Genomic DNA, 21,905 nt, shown 5'->3' on the forward strand with positions numbered 1-21,905 from the left:
AGAAGTTTGGGATCCCCACCAGCAGTACCTGACAAATAGTATAGAACTGATACAAAACAGAGCCGCCAGATTTGTCCTTAATGCATACTCGCGTGGTCAAAGTGTAACTGCCATGAAACGCGATCTTAACTGGCAGCCTCTACTGAATCGTCGTAAATGCTTCCGCCTGAAACTCCTTCACAGCATATATTACGATCAGTGTGGAATTGACAAAATGCGTTATTTACTTCCACCTCACTTTATCTCTCGGCGCCTGGATCATAGCAGAAAAATTAGGCCTTTTTCCAGCAGAACAGACATTTACAAATACTCATTTTCTCCTTGTACAATACTCAACTGGAACAATTTACCTGAAGAGATCGTCTCAACAAGCGTAAGCTATCAATTTTATCAGGCATTGTCAGATTCTTAAAACCTGTTATTTCTACAAACTTCAGCTTTTTCTATATATATTCACGAGTGCAGTGTCTAGTTTTACGCTGGTTTGGGTTTACGTTTGTCTTTATTTTCATGTTGATTTCTCCTGGTAAGTCACATTTTGAGTTTTGACTGTTTAGGCAATTTAAGTGTTCTTTGGCGTCATGTTCATTTTGTATTTGCCCCTCCCCCGCTATAATGCCCTCACGGGCGCTGTGGGGTTATTTCAATAAACAATAAACAATAAACAATGGACCCTTTGTCATGGCCTCCTCGGCGAGGCTTTCCTTGCATTGACGTCACATCGCACACATTTGCACACCAAGTAAAAGGAGGAGAGGGAAGCTGCTTTTGTAAGAATTTTGAGTGACGGGTTAATCTTCTATAATCTTCTGGGAGGAGAATAGCGACGCCTGTGCAAATCCGGAAGGCACAAAGGAGGGTCCTGATAAGATGGGAGGTCCTTCTCCCCCTCTTCTCTGGAGGGTATCGGAAATGACATCATGTGCAAGGAGCCTATAGGCTTCTTGCACAGGACGTCACTTCCGTTGCCCTCCAAAGAAGAGGGGAAGAAGGAGCTCCCCTCTTATCAGGACCCTCCTTTGTACCTCCCGGATTTGTACAGGCGTCGCTATTCTCCCCCCAGAAGATTAGAGAAGATTAACCTGTCACTCAAAATTCTTACAAAAGCAGCTTCCCTCTCCTCCTCTTACTTGGTGTTCAAAAGTGTGCGATGTGACGTCAGTGCAAGAAGCCCATAGGGAAAGAGTACTTCGGCGCCGGAAGGTGAAGCCCGGCCGCCGCTGCAGGGTGTGCGTGTGCGTGAGCGTGTGCTCGGGGGATGAGTGGGTCGGGGCCTGGACATGACGTTTGCTGGCAGCTCGGCCACCATTGGGTGCCAACTCCTGGAGCACCGAAGAGCGACCCGATAAAAGGAGCCCACAAGAGGTAACAAGTGTGCTCTCAGGCGATATAGATACTTGTATATATATATATATTAAATCAGAGTTTGTCGCGAGCTCGTCTCGTGATGTTCCTGCCGGGAATCGTCCTGCGGATCCGGTCCTGGCCTGGCCCTGCCCGAGGAGTCACAACAGCATAAAGGTGGGAAGGTAGTTCCAGTCTATCGATGTTTGCGGCATAAAATAATCTTGAAATTGTGAAGTCCTACCATTTGGAATACCAACCTCATGGATATGAGCTATGCGAGCTGGTATGTAGAATGGTGGAGTAATATGTTTATACCGAACGGTAATATTTTGATTATATATTTTATGAAAAAGACGCAAACGAGGGATTTTTCGGCAGTGATTTAGTAACGGCAGACCTAAAGTGTTTTTTTTCATGGCAGAAACGCTGGCAGTGCAATAATAGTCGATATGAAACAAGCTGAGTGGTTTATAATGAATTCAATAAGAACAATTAGTGACGAGTGAGTGGGGTCTCACGCAGCAGCAGCATATTCTAAATTTGGATTGATTATGGTTTCGTACACGTTTACGGAAAATAGAGCCAGAAAGAAATTCATTTTTAAATATCCTAGCACACGGTTAGCACTGTTAGATATGTATTTAATATGCATCTTCCAAGAAAGGTTACACGTTAAATGAACTTCCAAGATATTTGTAAACATACTTTGAAGCGAGAGGATTTCTGACAAGATGATGGTAATATGCACCGGTTGAGCGCGTGACACTTTCAACAATTTACATCTCTCAGTGTTTGGTTTTGTTAACTCCACAGTGATGTATGATTAAGGTCAGATTGTAGCAGAATAGTCTCAGATATGTATATCGTATTCCGGTATATTACGCAATCGTCAGCGGAGGCACATGAAAAATAAAAAAAAAACAAGTTCTGCACCAAGTTATTCATGTAAATATGAAAGAGGAGCCTCCAAGCTCTGAGCCCTGTGGGCCACGTGAGGTGACTGGAACAGTACAATAATTCATATTATTAACAGCAACGAAATGTAGTCGGTTAGTTAAAAAGGCATCAATCCAATTTATTATACAGGAATCATTGCTAAGTGACTTTCATTTATGAAGAAGGAACTTATGGAAAACTTTGTCAAACGCTTTTGAAAAATTGTAAGATACAAGATAATTTCATAATTATTATCAAAAAAATGATGGCAATCATGCGTGAAGGATTGTTACTACGTCTCACATAAAATTATTTTAAAGCCTCGCTGTGAACTTTTGAAGTCATTAGGTTCAAGATAATTTACAAAACTGCGAATAAATGACGTGTTCTAATATTTTACAGGGCACACTTGTTAAAGATGTTGGTCGATATTTGAATGGGTTTTGCTTTTTTCCAGATTTGTGTAAAGGGACCACCCTTCCTACCACCCAATCACTTAGGACTACGCGATGGATAAAAGACTACAGATAGTTTTGAGAGAATTATTGAACACTAGCATAGTACAATTTTTAAAAACTTGCTATGAATCCCATCTATTCGGGTGCAGGAGGAAAGCTTGATATTTTTTAATAATGCCAGCCACAGCAATCGCGTCAACCGTTTCTGGGTTCATAGACAAAAAAGCAGGAAACGACAATACCGGTACTTGGTTAACATAAGAGGTTGTAAACGACATAATAAAAACATAATTTAATGCACTTGCACTTTGAGTTACTGGTATATCTCTGCCATGAGATGACTGACGACCAATGTTAGACTCATATTTGGAATTAAGGACATTCCAAAATTTTTTGCTATTAGTTGCTAAAATGCTATTTAGTGCATGATTATAAAAATGTGATTTAGTTTCCGTAAGACCTCCTGCGTATTTTAGATCTGCAGTTTGGTACGCTGTCCATCGTGCATCAGTGAATGATCGTTTGGCAGCTGCGAAAATTATTTTTTTTAATTCGCAGAAGCCGGAGATTAGCGTTAAACCAAAGTGAGTTTCTCTTGCATTGTTTCTGCCTTGATGTAAAGAACGTTTCAATTAATATTGCCGCGCGCGTTGCCGAGCGAGCGCGTGGCCGATGGAGTCCACTTCCGGCTGCCAAGCAGAGCGGACGTGCGATAGATCGCTCGTCAGGAGCGGCGATAACAACCGTTCTTGGCCGGGGTGATTCGGATAAGGGCAATGCCGCCCGGGATGACACTGTTGTTTTGGCGACGCTGTCAACAGGGGAAATAATAAAGAACAGCGTAGCGCTGCATTGTGATACCGGTGCACGGCCTTACAGGGCAGAAGATTTCGTGCCTCCTTTAAACCAGGTGGGGGTGCTGCAAGGCTTGGCCGGTCTGGGAGCGTATCAGATTGGTCATGTCTGACTCGCCAAGATGAATATTTCGGAGGTCAAGAGGAAGCTGCTTCATTCCGGTGAACTTCAGGTCAAAGGTCGGCGCTGCCTAGTGGTCGCCCCAGACCGGCGGGATATCAAGGTGAAACGTCCCTGGGTTACCTTCCACGTACCCGTCGACACCGTCCGTCGCGCCTTCGAGCCGTACGACGAGGTGATGGACGTCGTCTGAAAGGTTTGGAAGCTTGACGGGCACGTCGGCGTTGAATCTACGACGCTGACTGTCGCCTTGACCCTCCGCCAAGGTGTATCGCTGGAAAAGTTCCCTTACCAGCTCCGTTTCTTTGGCGGCTCGGTTCTGGTGGTGGTCCCCGGGCGCTCGCCCATCTGCCTCGGCTGTCAGCGCATGGTTACTTTCGGAGCGACTGTAGGGTACTCTGAGTGCCAAGATTTCTGGCCCGAAAAAAGGGTTTGTGTCAAGATTTACGCTCGCGTCACTGGCAGCGACACCGGGCCGGAAACGTCCGAGTTGATAATGGGCGAAGACGAGACGGAGCCAGCCGGAGCACCGGTAACACCGCCAGTGCGGCTAGAGCCCAGCCAGGCAGCTATCGGCAACGGAACTTTAAGCAAGGCGCTACCGGAAGCGTCTCCTGCACAACCGTTCCCGAAGACTGCTCCCGAGCGGATCCAGGACGCCATTCCCACTACAGTAATGGGTATACTCCAAGGGACCCCGAGGGAACGGATAAACACCGAGATCCTGCGGTCTCCAAGCAAGATGAGGTCCGCAACACTTAAAAAAAGGGTACTGTACGTAGTGCCTTCCTTAAGAGGGTAATCGACATGCAGACGGGGCAACCCGTTTTGGAGGTAGCGTTACCCCCTGCAACGAGGGTGCAAACTTACCCCCTGGGTTAGGGTGCAACATTGCCTCCTTTTGGAGGGAAACTTAGTTCCTTTTGGGGTTAAAAGTGCATGCTTTAAAAGTCAGCTTTTACCTTCTTTAGGAGGAAAATTCAACCTTTAGGGGAAAGGAGGTAACAGTAGGTGCTGTTACCTCCTTTTGGAGGCAATAGCACCTGCTTTGGGGGGCTGGTTTTCTCTTCATATAGAGAGAACAGTTGTCCCATAATGCACGCCCCTAGTTTCAACTTTACTTCCTTATGGAGGGAACTATGATCCACTTTGGGGTTAACTGTACACGATGAGAAAAACAGCTCAGAAAACGCGGACTACGAAGAACAAACACGACAGGACAGTGCTGTCCTGTCGTGTTTGTTCTTTGTAGTCTGCGCTTTCTTAGCTGTTTTCCCCATCATATATAACATCAACTAACTGGCCCAGTTCACCACCTTATTAAAGGTTAAGTGTACGCTTGATCGAATCACTTTTCCCCTTAAAGGAAGTTACTGTGGCCCTTTGTGGGTGTGATAGTACATGCTTCAACGGTGGGCCTTATAATAGATGAAGACGGCACTAGTTCTGAAAGTAAATGACAATGTTTTATTGTGGCTGTCATAAACAAAATGGCATAAGAATCAATAGCATGACTAGACATCTTATAAAAGTTCTAAGCGCAATAAAGGCAGTTGAAACAACACTTTCGGGACTCTAGTTCGCGACAGTCAATGAAATTACCACAAAAGAGAGCATAAACAATCAGTGTCTACCCGGCAAATAACAGTGAATGCTTGGAACACTGCTTGGAATAGCGAAGCTTCATCAGGCTGAACTCAAATGACGGAGTCTTGTACAAACCAGAATCAAAATGACCGCACTGTGATATAATATACATTCAATATCACACATATTGCAAAAAGCAATAGAAACCAAGACATGACTAGTAACGACTAGTGCGTTGCAACTAGAGCACAGCAGTACACTATGCCCGTCCTATCTACAGCAGTGGAATGAATGCTCGTGTAGACGAAAGCAGACTCTGGGATTTGCTCTTCTATTGTGGAAAGAAGAAAGGGCTCGTATGTCCTGCTGCTATTGAGCTACAACAAACTACCGCGAGGGCTAAAGGGATCTAACCCACTTCAAATTAATCGCAAAAATCAGTTTTGACCATCTTGTATTTAAGCCCTGCAAGCCACCAAAAGCCATCTTGTATTAAAACCTTGCAAGCACAAAGCTTTTTGAACATAAAACCACAACCATCAAATGCTTTCAGGCACCGAGTATGAAGTAGACTGAAATAAATTAAGTATGCCAATGCTGCACAAAGCAGAAAGCAGTGATTTTGGAAATTACAAAATTGTGACTATAAAGCAATATCATTGCCGTTCTGTAACTCTCAAAATCAACCATCCTGACTTACGTCAGACAAAAAGAAAAGCATTAAACAGACGACATAAAAAACAAATTCTTAAACCTGCATAAAAAGGCATTAAAAATAAAATACTTTTCGACATATCTTTTAGGTTTGAAAGCAATGTGTTGCACGTGACTCCACATTTGAGTGTTTCAGAGCAATTAAGTACCCCAACACAGTGAATCTGCACCTGAACTGGTGATGGTACTCAAAGTTAAAGATGAAGTAGACGCAGAATGCAACCCGGACTGCCTCAGCAGGCGACGCGGCTTCGAGGTCTCTCTCCGGTGCCTCATACCAGGGCAGCTCAGAATTAATTAGGCTTGAGCTGACAGCCACCGGGTAGATTGCACTGCCTGCCTGGAACCAAAAAAGCGGGGAAGTCATGTGATATGAAATTGAAACCTATCATCCCAAATTTAAAGAAACTGTGAAAAAATATTAGATTTTTCTAAGACGAATTTGGAGCATTTGATGGGCCACTGACTCCGGCATTGAAAATTATCAACCGTACTTACTAGACGTGACCAGTTTAACTGTTGACTAACCACCATTGACTAAAATGATCACATGGCGGGTGGTAATCGTAGATTAGTAAGCACTTTGTATTCACCGGTCATGCTTAAATTTGTACCCCCGATTCACTTAGGTGACTTTTAGTCAAAGGGGTACAACTGTTGTAGTAGGTCAGTATTGACAAGTGCTGATTGCTGGGCGAGTTGGTATTGTACGTGAAAAAACAAACAAACATGATTGCGCTTTAAGACAAGGACAGAGGAAGAACATATACCAGAGAGCGCTACATCACATTAGCTACTCAGCACCACGGCCGACTCCCATGACCGCCAACCTTAAAGGCCGATGACCAGACTGGAGATTCTGCAAGGCAGAAGATCTTCCTCACCATGGGGGAGGAGGAAACAGGCAACGGTGGACAGGGTAGAAGGGGAAGAGGAGGAAGTGGGAGAAAAGTGGAAAGCGCGAACTGGTCGTCGGTCTTTAACTGTCGAACTTCGGCAAATATGTAAATATTTTTGCTGAAGTGGTTCGCCAGATTAAAATTGAATGTATGTTTTATTTAGACATGAGATGAACAGCACACAATGACGAAAACACAGAAAAATAACACACCGAAAAAGACACACGCAAGCGCCTTGCGTGTCTTACTCTAATTTATTTACTTGAAGTATACCATCAATTTTCTCTCAGAAATGAACGAACAGCACGCACACAAAGTAAACATAAAAACTAAGGGCCCCATTTTAAGTACACAAATGGGAACCAGAAAATCAAAATAAAGTATGCGACTACGCTTACCTGCAATAAACAGTGTTAAAAACTGTCACGAGATGAGTCCAAGATAGCAGGCATCCAGTCCCCACGACGAAATCACCCTACAACGTTGCCGCAGGACAAAAGAAATGTATTCAATAAACTTCAAATAATGCAAACTTGTGCCATATCTAACTCGCCTACTGAATGATCAGACTTTTAGAGATGCCTGGTCACACGCAAAGAAATTACCAAGACAACAATATAATTGCTAGTCTCGCTGCCGGTAACAACTTCATGACCTTATTCCGTAATATACTACTATCAATATTTGTGACGCGCACGAATAATTAGCTCAGACATTTATATTCGGTATTTCAAGGTAACGTGACATTTTACAAAAATGTTTTGTTGAACCTCGCTAAATTAAAAATAAAAGGGGAAAAAAAAAAAACATTGATCCTAAAAATCAGGGCTTAACACTGACTTTTACAAATATCAACGACGTTGAGAATTGATCACACCGGTTGGCCGGTGCCGCCAATGAACGCCTGATCGACTCCTGCTCAGCGAAAAAAAAAAAGCAACAACAACGATCTTATGAGATTTTCAAATATTTTATCATATCCTAAATTTAACGTCGGATGGGACACTCCAACGACCACAAAAAGAGAAAACCTCCTACCCCCTCCCGCGCTAAAAGCGGATTCACACCGGCGATGTAAGCAGTTAAGCGATGCGACTAGGTCGTATCGCAAAAGAATTAGATGGTCCAGCGCGTTCGTCCCGGCGAGTCTTTTCTCGAAAACTCTAGCTCCGAACGCCGTTGATTAGCTCAGCCGCTCCGCGACTAAATCGCATCGCACAAAGTCGGGTCAGCAAGCGACTGCTCGAATCGCGTCGATTTTTGCCCCCGATAGTCGCTTTGGCGATGAAAGTGACCGCGCGACTACAGATCGCATCGATGGTGTGAACGCGCCTTAAACGTAAGCGACCCCCGATTCACAAGGCGTCTTGTCGGCCGGCCGCCCGGCTCCTGGCTCGCCGAGCCGCCGCTCTCTCCCCTTCCTCCACCCTTACACAGATACACCGGGAAAAGCTCCTGGCTACGCCACTGGTTAGCGTATGTCAATCTTCTAAATATGCACTAATGCAAGCGGCAGTCATTCTAGTTCTTGCTTTTCATGAACTGCAATGGCCTAAACCGCGTCTGCGTTCGCGCCACACAATAATTTCATCGAACGCTCGACGCCTTCAAAAGTGAAAGCATGTCTGCCACCAATTTGTCTAGGGAAGACGGGGGTCGCCTTCCCGGGGCCGTTAAAACCAAAGCCAAGTATCGCCCGGGCAGAACATTTTCCGACCTGCATACGGCGCACACGACTTGGATCTTCGACTGAAGTCAAAGCAGCGCTCTCGGTGACTTCGTAAGAAGAGAGTGAACCGAACAGAACAATAAAGAACGTTCCAGCGCTGGAAAGCCTGTCGAACGTTCCAGAAGAAAGACCGTTATGACCGGAGGGGGAGTGTCGGCGGGGAACGCGCTCGGCACCGGGCAGGCGTGTCATATGAGGAAACCAATTAGAGAACTCGTTTGCGTCTTTCCACAGCCAATCGAAGCGCCCAGGTTCTGGCAGCGCCAAAACAGGTACACCCTCTGGGAGGTAATATTTACCTCGTTGCTGCTCCCTCGCGGCGAACTTCACTTTGTAGCAACGCATTCTTAATAGAGGGCGGTAGTGTCCGCTGCGTCTGAGGAGGTAACAAGCGGAGCGCTTCCCCCCTGTCCGGGAGAAGGGTGGTAAAGGCGGTCTGTTTCCTCCTTTTGGTTCCCTTTTTTCTAAGAGTGTAGAAGGTTTCGAGCTCGGCATGGCGTAGCTCCGTACACCTAACACCTGCCGCATGTCGCGGCTTTGACTGCATTGAAGTTGATCGAAAAGCGATTTCTCTGCCTGTGAACCATCACTTCCAGCTAAGTGAATATCCGCTCTACAGAGATAAATTCAAGACGGCACTTGCAGCCATGCACGAACAGCACAAATAGAAAAACAAACGCTACAATAGAAATACGGGCTACGACGTTCCATGCGGGGAAACAAACTCATGGCTTGAAACCGCGTTGGAGTGGCTTGATTAATTGGCTTTCAAATAATTACGGCATTATCGAGCGTTTTCTTTTTCTTAAGAGATTCATCCCCTGAACCATACAAAATGCTCTCAGAGGTATGACAATTCTGGAAAAAAATCAACGTGCTGGGAATATTTTTTATTGCTTAGGCAGTCACCGAGAAATTCCGTACGTTCAAAACGACCAGTATAAAAGATGGAAACGCAGAGCTCGGGTGTAGTGATCGGGTTAGTGTGCCATTGTATTGACGTTTGTATGTGCCATGTATGTATATGCGGTCGATGTACGTTCACCTGGTGCTTGTAGTATGCAAAATGTTTCTACATGTGTGTATAATAGAGGTACCCGAAGATCTCGAAGCACAATGCATGGTCGCATGAAGAAATAAAAATATTTTTTGAAGAACATGAATCGGGCGATACCTAACGCCACTTAGCCTAACTGGTTGGAATTACTCTGCTTGACCCTGCCATCTGGTGGCAAGCGATTTAACCTTCTTTCACGCTACGCGATAAACAGCGGCTTCGAGTTTGTTATTCTGAGAGCGGCTTTTGGTTTCGCAGATTGGTTTGCCATTACTCTGAGTCTGTGATGTGGGGTTTACGAAGGAATTGTGACTCGAGGACACGGTGCTCAAGGAATAACAAAGGTAAGACGTGAAGTGCGCGAAGTAACTGGGTATCGGTTGTCCCCGATTAAGATCGCAGCGCTGGCAACGAGAAGAAAAAAGTAACTGCTTTTAAAACGCAAGTTTCAGTACCTGCGGGGGGAATCTGGCTATGGAAATAAACACATTTCGCGGAAAGCTCGTGTTACGCTTTTATTTGCAGCTCTTCTCGTCCCGCACAAGTGACGTAGCGTCCTCGTTAAGCCTTACTGAGCTCGAGTTGCTCGATTCGGGGCCGCCATAATGAGATGCAGGCGACGGAGGAACTTTGCTCCCCAGCTTCACGGACGAAAGTTTCTCCCTTTCTAAAGGAGCATAGGTTAGACCCTTTCAGGCAACATTTCGTGGGCGCCGGCATCTTGACGTCACGTGACCCTGCCCCCATAGCCGACCTTCAGTTTCTCGCCGTTCCCCCGCGTTGTGTGCTGCATAGTCCACTACCGGAGCTTTGTTTTTGTGTTGGTTTACGTTACGCGTTGAAATTGTGTGTCTTTTCGATATTTCGAGCTTTCATTCAATCATTTGATATCTATATTTCAACACCAGCTCTTGTATTTTCGTTTTTATGAAGTGGAATCGGACAGCGAATGGATCAACGATAAAAGGTAATGGCTTCAGAGACCATATAAGTTCATCCCATTTTAACGTTTTTCTCGCTAATAAAGGGCAGTCTACACCATTGGGACATATGCAAATTTCAACTGACGCAGTAAGGCTATCCAGTCGTGCTTCTCGCCGCATGTGCGCGCTCGTTTACGTAAAGCCGACAACCGTGTAGCAGCAACACACTTGGAGTGTGTTTCGACGGGTTGAAGTGCACTCGCTTGTTGTGACACTAAACTAGCCTGTCTGACAGGGGTATAATACCCGTGCCACACAAGCAACTCGAATGCTATTTACAACGAATGACATTCGTGTGATTGACGAATCGGCTCGCGATCTGTTGCACGTGAAACGCCCCACGCTCGGAGTGTCGCGCGCTGATTGTTCAAATGTCATTCGTTGTAAATGGCATTCGAGTTGCCCGTGTGGCACGGGTAAAAGGCTATACGCACGACATCGTGCACCGTGACCGGAAGTGGCTGTACGCACGGTGCGGAGAGCTCGCGCTGGACAGAGAGTGTTTCACTGGGAGCTGAGCGTGCATCACTGGGAGTGTATCACTGGGAACGCACGGCAAACAAGACAAAAAACAATAAAACAGACACGTGCAGCGAACATTTAAAAAAGCAATTGATCGCTAAGTGTTTTCTATTGAAAGGTATCCCGCGCGGACGTGCGGCAAGAAAAACGGGCGCCGATGATTGGAACGGTGTCGACGCCGATCGAAAGTTCGGACTCACTTGTTCCCTGTCGCCCCGCATTTCCCTCTGCCCATAGTGGCGTCGATTGTGTAAAGCGAGTCGTAGCACAGCCGGGCTGAGGCACAGGGAGTCGAAATCTAAGTGGCTCGTCATGCAGCGCGCCGGCCCTGCTGCTTGCGTACGGCGGCAGGGTACACCCGGCGGCAGACAACCTGACGACGATCTCCATCGGCATGCAGCAACCGGATTGGCACCTTAAAACAGAAAACCGGCATCAACTATACATGTGAGTTTTACAGTAAAGAGCGTATCAACTATCAGTGTGTAATGCGGAGCCGCTGGGTTCCGTCGCCGAGTGCGTTCTTCTCTTCTGTATCCGGAGACCGGTGTTAATCCCGAAGACGCTTCGCTCGCTTCGCAGCGCCGTGGAATGCCATCGTCTACGTTTGCGGCGCGCTCGAGGCGTCGGCGTCGCGCGTAAAAACGGCGTCGTACGGGATGAACCTGATGTCTGCCGTCCGCCAAAGAATTTCCATACGACGACACCAGATTCGATGAACGTTTTAAAATGAGTCCGTCCAATAAGCACACATTCGAAAAAAACAATCCGCCGAATACGCGCGCATTTCATAATAAGTCCGCCGGGACTCGTGATTGGCTGGCGCACGTCCTTCCCTGCCGCCTTCCCGTCCGACAGCGCCCCTGACGGCGTGCGCCTAGGCGAAGAACACCGATCTTTGATTGGATGTTTAATCGGGAAGTCGGCCGCCCTTGAATGTAATTTTAGGATTGTTAGGATGCTTAGGGCCCGTGGATTGCGTTATGACAATAAATAGACGATGTCAGAATCCACTTGAGTGCCCCTTTAAGTTGTTGGTCCTCCCGGTGGTGTGGGAGGCAGGTTCCGCTCCGATGGTTTAAAGCGTGGTGGCACGAATGTCGCTGAGTGACGGGTCGACTCACTGCTTGTAGAGAATTATGTGCATTTATTTACACTAGTTACAAGTCCCAACTTGGGAGACCATCCTGACTCATCTAGAGTGTCGACCCCCCGTCCCCAATTTCTCTCAATCCAGATCCGAGTCCCAAATCTAAATTTCCCTCAAAATCCTCTCCGCACTCCTTTCCTCTCAGGAACCGACCAATCTCTTCAAATTCCACCACTCACACGTGGTACACGGTTCTGCAATGGTCGGTGAGCTGTCAGCCTGGCGCTCCAACCGCCAAAACCAAATTCCTTGTAGAGTCGTTCTCTGCATTTTTCCCAGTCTGTCTGGCGCCAACCGCTAAATTATTGCATCGGGCAAAAAGCGACAATTTTACACCCCAAGCGGCAAAACCCTCTATATATACAGCACATTCGGTTAAAAGCCACAAGCATCCCCAAGCGCGGGTTCTCCCGGTCTCGGTCCGAGCAGACTCCCGAAACCAGAGACGTTTCTTAACGACCGCGGGGGAATCGCTCGGGCCTTTCGGCCGCTCTGGCCCCGCCGACATAAACATAGAAAGATAAAAAAAAAAAATGCCGACGCAATTTTGGAAAGATAAACTTTCCTAACAAAAGATAACATTTTAATTATTAAGCATGATTTCTATATACTTAACTCGGTGGATAATCAGAAGTATCTGGGTGAGTTTCGGCAAGGGTTGCCAGCTTCGAGTCTACATCGGGGTCGGTGATAGGGAGGATGAACGAGTTCGCGTCGCCATTCGCTGCGCGAGCGTCGGGGAAAACGCACCTGACTTTCGTTTGTAGAAAAATGTGTACATTACAATTTTGGACATCTCTAGAATAGAAAAACCAGCGCACACGGGTTCGTTCAAGTGTAGGGCTCTTTGAGAAAACTGAAAGATGACCACGGTGGGGCTGATTGACGCAAACTGTTTGAGGTTAGGCTTCTGATGGTTTTTCAACACTTCGTCCTCACTCACGCTAATGACAACGTTATTGTACGTACGTGGATTTTCGATTCTCTTGCCATAAATCGAATTCATGAGAAGCTTAGATATGCTTGTTTGAAAAGTATTTGTCGCTTGTTTTCGGAGGTTGTGGTTGAAATCGATGACATCTTTTAGAAACGCACTCTGCAAAAACTGCAAAACGCGACGAAGGACCTTTAAGACGTCGTTGAGACGTCGTCGTGTTTCTTCCACCCAGTCTCAGGTGGTCTAAAAAAATGGTAAAGGTCCTTTAGTTTTAAACCCAACTTCAGATAGAGCTTGAAATTTCGGTAGTGAATGACGTAATTGCGTTTCGGATGTAAGGTGCGAAGCAACTTTTGTTCAGACTCAAACTCGGGTAGGCGAAACGTTTAGACCAGCGCTTTTTGATAGGGTGACAGCCATTCGAGCGGGACTCCTCGTTTCTCGGGAGCCAGGGGAACATCCGTGTGCGAATCGTGAATAAGGTGCCGAGGGTAGCCGATCCTTATTATCCAAAGATAGAGTGGAACATTCCCTCTCGTGGTTGACCTCCAAGATACTGATTAACTCGTTCTAATTCCTGAGAGTCCGTGATTTATCTAGATGTGCATATTTTAAAGCATTCTGAAGAAACTTTGAAACTAATTTCTGCTACGTACTGCATTTGTTATTCAGCGCACGAGAGAAATTTCCGGTTTATGTTCCCTTGAAAAATTTTTTTTTTTTAAACTTACCATTGACCGCGTTGTAATGAAGAGACTCTTTGACACACTTTCTAACTCATCCTCCTCAAGAACCGAGCTGTTCCTTGTCCTTAGTTTTTCAATGCTTCCCCTACCATCAGAAAACAACGAATTAATTGTTGCGACCGTTTTCATTTGGAAGACCGATGATATCAAACTTCCCCGATTTGTCTGTTTGCAGAACTTCAGTGACCCCGTTTGTGTCTTTTTTTACCCCGCCGATTTCACGGAAATTTCATTTTTCATTTGGATACCCGTTTCCTAACACTTTGCCTATTTTGCTAATTCCAGCATATATACTGTATAGGAACACTATCTCTCCCCTCAGGTTTGACCTTTCTTGTAATAGTCGTGATGGACGAAATGACATCCAGCTTTCACGGCTTAAAGCGCGAAACACATGTACGACGAAACCATCCGATCCGACGTGCGGACTGCCGGAATGACCTTGGGGGAGAGGGTTTTCGTAGCATCGGAGAGCGTGGAAACCCTCGCCTCCGACCGTCGTATTGCGCGGTCGGACGTCGGATCGGACGGTTTCGTCGTACATGTGTTTCCCCCTTTATGTTTAGACAACATATCGGTCCTCTCCCAAAATTTTCTTCCAATTTTGACAAAATAAGTTCATTGCACAACAACCGTATTCTAAGCCCCACAACCACTATTATAGTGGAAACGAGACTTTCCGCTTTCTTCATTCCTAGAGTCACACTTGATACTTTCCAAAACATGTCTGCGTTTCTCACAACAAAGACGGTCGAAACGTGCTCTTTCACTATTTTCCGATGATAAAATTTCGGCTGGCGCTTGAACTCACTTCCCAGATGGAAAAACCGCAGTCTTTCACAGGCGCTCCGGTTGTCTTGAATCAGGCGCATAGCCAAGGGAAATGAAAAGGTGTTCAGGTGTCAAAGCACCCTCAAAACTTAATTTGTACCGCCCGCCACTCAATCATTGTGCTTACAATAATTGTGCTTAAAAAATGTTTGTAACTTGCAGTTGTGAAAATGAAGTAACCGAGTCAGGAGACGACTCTTTTAAAAAGAAAGAAGCCCCCGCAACCGCCTCAAGCTCCCCATCACCGCATCCAGCACAGCCGGGCCCTTCGGAAGAGAGATCCTCTTTTTTTTTTTTACTAGTGTTTTATATGTAGGAGAGCTCGCGTAAATGTAATTCTTCAAAATATTAACATCACAAAGAATATTACAAGAAGCTCCCTTTTCCAGAACATTCATTTGTTGTACGCACGAGTCTGCAGTGAGAAGATAAACAAAAGTTATTCACTTAAACTGTCGCATTTGGTTCGTATATCAGAGCCTTGCATTTTCTATGTTATTTAAAAAATTTTGACTATTGTAACTTTTTATTTTTTATTAGTCATGTCTTAAAATGTTTCCTTTGCAATTGAGTTTTTTTAGAATTTTCTGTGTATTTTACTGTGCAGGGATCATTGGTTAAAGTAAAGGCGAGTGTTCTTTTAGATAAATCATATATACATATATTTCTTTTTTTTTTTTTTTTTGATCGCCCCACTACCTGAAAACACCACCCGTAAATATATCCTGGCACCGCCACTGTCTTCGATCCTTTGATTTGCGCCACCTCTGTGCGCTTTGATTATCTTCTTCAACCTCCAAATTATCCCTGACGACGATAGATGCTCGAAGAATTTTTAATCACTAAAGAGATGCGAAAAATTGCGTCGGTTTCGCATGACGGCGACCCAATTTGTCGGTGAACGCTTTGTCGCGACCGATGGTTTCCCAGGCTGGATAAACTCGCCCATGGTAGTCAGGAGCCGAACCGGGCCCAAAGCAGGAGCGTCAAGGGGCGGGAGTCTATCGTTCAATACTCATTTATTTTCATAATATATACATGTAAGGTGGCCGAAAGAAGACAGACGAGAGCGGGCTCGTACCGTCAATCAGCTCTTTATGCTATTTCTGATTTTTCCGAAGTCCCGAGGTAGAGTCACTTATGTCGTCAGAAGGCAACAAATCTTCCTGGAATGTGGTTGTTGCGACCCTTCTGTCTCATGCCCAATTACGTTGTCCCGCACAAGCGTAAGGCGTTCTCACGCACTGTATCGAAAGCATCCGGCTGCTCTCATTGTCTGTACGCCACTCTCCGTGACCGGGTAGCTCAGGTAACCCTACCCTAACCGTTTCTTGCGATCGGGCGGATGAAAACTACACCACGAGTCTACCGGTCGGACGATTTCGGAGAGATCAGAGTTCGAAGAGGTCGATCGCGCGCCTGTGCTAGCGTTGGAGGACGGCAGTTCCGAGAAACTCGTCACACACCGACGGTAAAGTTTTTGCAAAAAAACATCCATGACAGCTTGAGTTCTCTGCCGCCGGATCAGGGGCATGAATCGAACGACGATCGTAACAGCTTCAGGAATTCCGGGTACCTCAATCGAGCTTCGTTAACCGCCGGTTGATGCGACACTCGCAGAGCGAGTGCCTGTTCTGGGGTAGGCTCGGAAGATACATACGGTGTCAATGTCATCTTACAGCTACTCCTATGTTCAAAACGAGAGGTGAGAGTGATTTGTCGGTGTTCGTGAGACGTCTCCTATTCTATAAGTGCACGAGTTTTCCTTGTGACTAAACCGTCAGTCATCCATCGTCACGCATAAACTACTTTATTTGAGGTGTATACTTCCTCGGCTATTCATAACTTAGCTCAGATAGTAACGTATTTCACTTAGTACGTTGGTTTCAAGGCACCTGACCCACGGGGCGGCGGTTTGAAGTTCGAGATTGCTCTGGCGTGCGTGCGAGCTCTAAAGTAGGAATGATTGAGAGGCCTAGCTCGCCAGCTGCAACATTTTAACTGGGAGCATGCCGGAAATATTGTGCTTTAATTCTCTATGAGGGTTCAGAGTCAATATATATAGATAGCATTCGGTTCTGACTCGTTCGCAATTGGGTAAACTTGAGAGAGCGTGCACATTCACTGAGGTGCACCGTTGAAGTATTTTACGCCTATAGCACAAAACGCAGGATTGCATTTTTCTGTTTCTTATTTTCACCAGACATTAGACTCCTGTCTATTCTACAGTTTGTCGGTCAAACCTTTGACTCGAGGTAAGTTTAGGGTGATTCTAAATTACTGTTGGTGTTTTGGAAATGGGTGAACCTGGCCGAGCGTATTCCTTGAGGTGTATTGCTCAGCTATCGTACGCCGAGCACAAAACAGAGAATCGTTGCTGAAAAGGGCACGGGCGCGAGGGCGTACCTTTGCATAGTGCCCTCTAAGCGCGGGTTTTCGTGCAAACAAGGCATTATGCTGGGCCGCAGCCGCCCACGCGCCTGTGACTTTGTCTGAACTCTATAGGCATTTCTGAAATGGAGGATGGACCCCTATCTATTTTAGATTTCGTGCGTTACTTCTGACCCGGAGTAAAAGCAGGGTGGTTCTAGATTATTGTCCGGGTTTCCGCTAGCCTATGATTTTCAGAGGTGAAAGATAAAGCAAAATAATGATGCTGGGGAAAATGAAGGACGAAAGTGTTGCTTAAAAGGTTTTGCTACTACGAACCATAAAAAATTTCTGGGGACATTGTAGGTTCGTCTTTAAGAGTAGAACGGTAGAACCGTACCGTTGCGTGGCCTAGTCAGTAGCGTGTCTGGCTTGTAACCGAATGGTCCTGAGTTCGAATTTCTTCTAAGGCAAATAAATTACTCTACACAGTGAAATCATTAGAGACATACGGCGACCTTCACTTCGCATTCCTTGTTATGTTTTATTGACTTTCATTCCAGCGTGACGTCACGTTTAACGTGTGCGTGGTAGGTCGTTTGAAATTCCAGCGCGAGGTCATGTAGCTGTGATGCCATGACCCTATCACCCCAACAGGATTTTTGCGCCACGCATTTTGACATTAACTTTTCGGCGACACGCGCTTATTAACGCTATCGCATTAAAAAAGCTCGTCTAGCTAGGATTGTAGGCCTAAACAAAAGAAAAGAAACACGTCTTCCGGGAATTGATCATCAGTTTGCGATGTGCTCGGAACTCTAGTTTCATCTCGGTGTACAATACTGCCGGTACCTCGGAAAAAACTTAAACATATATCGCGTAGTATTTTCAGAAGCAAAATAACCTTTTTCGAACTTCGTTTTGTAGCAGTATTTTGTTTTCATAGAAAGTTTTGGTGAATCGATCCGGTGCCTCCGATAACGATACCCGCTAACGATACGATGCATGCGCAAAAGCGTCGGCGGAGTATGTCGTATCGTTATCGGAGCCATCAGAACGATCTGCTAAAACTCTATGATAACGGATGCTGCCCCGATAAACCAAAGCATGAATACTGCTTTCCTATTGGGGAGGAGATCAGACAGTGGCATCCCCGAGCGGGTAATTTTAGATCTACACAGATGGGGACAACAAATAACAATGACTCAGCGCTCGGCTGACGTAACCGAACGCCGCGTCAGCGTTCGGTTGGAGTTTGTGTTCTCCGATCGTTTGAGGTGAACTTCCTAGATAAAAGAGAATTTTCGTAGACCGCGTTTCCTCCTCCGCTAAGCCCTCTGCAACGAAGAAGCCGCTACTGCGCTTGCGCGCCGATAGCCTTGAATGTAGAGTTCCGGGTAACGTAGCGGGTTGCGGAGAGCGCTGCGGGACGGCGAAAACCATCTACGAAAACTCGCCAATAGCTTCCAAGAAATAGCGACATTCTTTGCCTGCTGTGTGACGCTGCAGGTTTTTGGAAAGCGAATAGCGGCGCACAGCAGAAGATTGAACGAGATGACGCCATTTTGTTCCAGCGGAATGTGCTTTGTCATTTGTATTGGTTGTCGCTATTTGCTAAACGAAGCATCTAGAGACTTTAGCCCGAGGGAGAGGATGGACTCTTTGGCTACCACTCCGGCCAGCTCTAACAATGCTGCATGCACGCTGCATATGTCCAGCACAAAAGCCGAGGTGGGTCAAGCTCGCATTTTCCGACGACTGCTTTCGGGAGAGATCCGGCACTAACAATAAACGTCACATCGTTTAGTGTCAGTATTTGTACGTTCCCTGTGCCGCGCGCTCTACTGAAGAAGATAACATAAACACGACGACGTGAACCCGCCCCGAAGGCCTGTGGGCATTTCCGCAGGCCTTGCGTTGGGTGAACACCGAAAAACGGGGAATACAAAACGGGTCAGAGCGCCCCCCATTACAAGGTGTTGAAGTGGGCGAGTTGGTAAAAGTGTGGCATGGTAGGTATAACAGCTTCAAAAGACGAGGACGATAAAATAAATATACACAACAGGACAACGGCTGTACTCGCAATTGAAATGTTTTATTTGAAAAGGAAGAGAGAACACATGCGTCAGTACCAGATAACACAATGTGTAATCAAACAATACGCCCTCCACGAGGCCCGTGTCATGAAAATAGGTTCACTAGACGCAACCAATGCCTGTCATGGTCTGGCGCAAGAAGGACACCTCTTTATCACATAAGGCAACCGACGGTTCACCGTCGCATCTTTCTCCGAGGCACGAAATATATATATATAGCTTTTAGGCTTCTATTTGAGCTCAATGGTGGCAGGCTGGCGCAGTGAGTTTTTCCTGCAAAAAAAAGGGAGTGTGCATCGGCTCGTGTGTGGCATTTTTGTGTGTGCATCAGTGACGTTTTCCTCCGTGTTGTAGATAGTGGAATTAATGTTGCTCTAAGCTATTCCAAAGTAAAACTGTGTTTCGGTATGTGGACGATTTTCTGTTGGTGTTTGACAAACTGGATGGAGAGGCGACGCGGGCGTATCTGCTTTCAGTGAGTGTGGTGGGGGACTTAGGTTGACGTTTGATGAACCGAAGGATATGGTTTTGCAGTTTCTGGATCTTGCACTGGTGTCTCAAGGACACACGGGTATGCTGGTCCTTCAATCCGCGGTCAAGGAAGGCGATTTTTGGACTACAAATCATCCCACTTCAAGCTAGTGAAGAGGGGCATAGCAGTTTCCTGTCTCGGCTCTGCTCTCGGGAAGTCATGCGTTCACATGATGACGGACAGTTTATTAGCGCAGGTTAAGAGATTGAGGGCGTCGGGGTACTCGTCAGCGCTTTTAACACAGGTGGCAAGTGCCCTTCGGAAGAAGGCAAATGGGATCGAGAGGGTGAGGGCCGATGTAGATAAAAAGCGAAAGGTGGTGGTCCCTTACATCCACCGTGTCTCCCACAACCTTAAAAAAGTTGGAGGCCGGTATGGAGTCCCAGTGCTGTTCTCACCCCCCCCCCCCCCCAAAAAAAAAAAATAAAAGAAAAAAAAAGAAGAGCCAGATTTGTGCAAAAGTGAACGCAAGAGCCGACAATCGGGTGAAGGCGAAGTGTACCAAACGGCACGCCAAACCCTTTGTGTCATGTGTCTCGAGTGCGGTGTACAAGATACCCCTGGGCCCTGTCATGCGGAAAATTCTACGTAGGCCAGAAAGGGAGGTGCCTTAACAATAGGCTCTGGGAGCATGCTTACTCGCTGAGGGCCACGGTGGGGGCTCTCCACCCTGTGCATTGCAGAGACTGCACGTGTCAGCCGGCCTTTGACGAGGTGACCGTTGAAGGTAGACATAGAGAGAGGGCCACCCGCGAAATTATCGAAGCTTTTTATATTCCATGCCTCGGAGAAAGATGCGTTAGTGAGCCGTCGGTTGCCTTATGTGGTAAGGAGCTGTTCTTTTTTTGTTTGTTTGGCTAGACCATGACTGGCGCATGGTCTAGCCGCGGCACCCCGGCTTTAGGGATTATATCTCAGCTTCATCTTTGGATCAAAAAACAAAACGGTTCACCGACACCGGGAAAAAAAATTGCCGCCGAGCTGGCACATTACTTTACCACACTGTGTTGCGTGTTAATCAGTTGACATAAATATAAACATTTGTGAACAAGCTTTGTGTTATATTCCTCCGGGATTTACATCCAACATAAACCCAGACGCCTCGGACGCGCCTGAATGGCGAGCAAAAACGCGCCATGCGGTCTGCACCCAAAAGGAGTCATGAAACGCTTTTCCAACTTTTTCCTGCTTAGCTTTCCTCGTCAACTCATACATTGCGCATTCTACCGCTAAGCCTTTTCATATCAACACGCCCTCGTTCCCAAGGCGCGCAAGCGTGTGTGCGTAGTCTAGTCTGTAGCGTCACGTGTCACCCGCTTTACACGTTAGCTTTCTGCGTTTGAAATTCCCGTTTGAGTTCATGCGACGTGACGACACACGCGTGACGCCCCATATGACGTCACACTTGACATCGCAAGTGGCTGTGACGTCAAGGCCCTACCGGCCAATTAGGATTTTTGGGTCCCACCGACTCCGACACCGACGTCAGATTTTCCTTGACACGAGCTCATAAACGCCACCGCGTTAAAACATAGGTTCTTGACCCCGGAAACCATCGCCATTAAAATCTGCATTTCATTCACTATAGAACTGAAAGTGAAGGTCGCTGTGAATTTCTCTAATAAAATTTCCTTTATTCTAAACTCCGTTCACTCCTAAACGGACAGGCCAGTGGAAACTACGTGCTCGATGGACCAATCGGTGGTCGATCCACATGATGACGCCCATACCCACGCGTAGAGAGCACAGAGAATGTGCAACTGCTCGATCGGAGTTACGTGGTCTATGGACCGCGTTTGCAAGACGAGCGTCGAGGAGGGGACGAACGCGTTAGTCGTCTGCAAGCGGCCTTCACTCCTCGCTACGCGACAACGTAGCGTGCAACCCATGTGCCCTTGCGACCAACCTCCGCAGGAGGCGTTCGCCATTAAATTGCATTCCATGGCTTGTGGTGGACACTCTCTACAATCTAGGGTCTCTACCCACGCGCACAGTGCGGGAGATGAAAGGGAGGTGGTTGATAGATTTGGCCCCAT

Source organism: Ixodes scapularis, unplaced genomic scaffold, assembly GCF_016920785.2.
Source record: "Ixodes scapularis isolate PalLabHiFi unplaced genomic scaffold, ASM1692078v2 PGA_scaffold3__209_contigs__length_174095766, whole genome shotgun sequence".
Lineage (NCBI taxonomy): Eukaryota > Metazoa > Arthropoda > Arachnida > Ixodida > Ixodidae > Ixodes > Ixodes scapularis.